The sequence below is a fragment of the Elephantulus edwardii genome, unplaced genomic scaffold, assembly GCF_000299155.1.
Source record: "Elephantulus edwardii isolate Elephantulus edwardi_28Jun2011 unplaced genomic scaffold, EleEdw1.0 scaffold00079, whole genome shotgun sequence".
Taxonomy (NCBI): Eukaryota; Metazoa; Chordata; class Mammalia; order Macroscelidea; family Macroscelididae; genus Elephantulus; species Elephantulus edwardii.
The window spans coordinates 8,751,241-8,752,718 of record NW_006399829.1 but is presented as its reverse complement, the minus strand read 5'-3'; positions in this window follow the sequence as shown (position 1 = coordinate 8,752,718).

Genomic DNA, 1,478 nt, shown 5'->3' with positions numbered 1-1,478 from the left:
CCCTCTCCAAAGACTGGTCACTCCTTGCAACATGACCAAAGTATGTCATATGAAGCCTCAGAATCCTTGCCTAAGAGGAACAGCCTAGTTTCGTCCTCTCCAGGATGAACCTGTTTGTACCCCTGGAAGTCCATGGTATATCTAGCACTCTTCTCCAGCAATATTGCTTAAAGGTATTAATTCTCAAGAGAAAGAGAGAATGTTAAGAAAGGTAAAGTATCAGCAAAAGAGGATAATCCTCAATAAGATGACCTGATACAACTTTTGATACCAGAGAAAGAGGGGCTTGTCATTTTCCTGGAGAAAAAAAAATCCTACAGTTGGGGAACCTTGCCACTATGGGGACATCACATGTACCAAAGAAGACAATAAGATTTAAAAGAGAACCTATAGTCAACTGGCCTGCAACTTGACGCTACTTAACAACAATAACATCAACAGAGAGAGAAAGAGAGAGAGATTGATCAGCTGGCCCAGTGAAGAGAAAACGATGTGACCAAGACAAAGGTGGGTGACTTTTAGTTCACGGCTCTCAGGCCAGTCTTTCATTGTTTTTCTCTAGGTGGTATAGCCCTGGTGTACAAGTTGCCGTCCCTCAGTCACTTGTGGTTGCTGTGAGGCTGAACACTGTGACACGGATGTATCAAATGAGTTAATGGTTGGCTACCCAATGCAGACTGAGAGTGGGGTGGAGCTCCCCCATTAAACAAGCGTGGAAGGAGGAATGGCATCCACTTCCATAATAGCTTGCCTCCGGAAACCCTATGAACTTGGAGAGAGAATGAAAGGCACCCAAGCATCAAGGACTCTCCTTCATAGGGTCGCTATGAGTTGCTTGCGACTCGACGGCACTTAACAACAACAACAACAACAACAACAACATAATCAACTGAGAGATTCAATACCACAGCTGGCACATTGAACCACCTTGGACAGAAACTTAAGCTGGGGGAACATGGTTGTGCCATTTCATAGACAAAAGAGTACAATAAACTTCAGAAGAGAGGACTGCAATCAGGTGAGAGACTTAATCACAGATATAACACATTCAGGTGTCAGACAGGGAAGGACCTGCAACTTCCCTGGACAGAAACTCTGCCACTGGGGAACTTAAACACCTTGAGTCACTTCACAGACTGAAGAGGACAATAGAAGCATCCAAACTGTCAAAAAGGAAGGAAAACTATCCCTATATGCAGATTCCTAAATCCCTATATGCAGATGTTTGGAAGCAGGAGTGACATTCACTTCCTAAACAACTTGCCTCTGGAGACTCTATGAAATTTGATAAATGTCAATAGTAGTAAAGGAACTTCAGGCCTTTTGTTCATAGGGTTGCTATGAGTTATGTTCATCACAAAGACAATCAACAACACAACAACACATGCAGATGTTATGGTACTTAGAAAGCTTCAAAGACTCAGCAAAAACATTGTCAGAAACAAACAATTCAGCAAAGTAATAGGATATAAATTCAA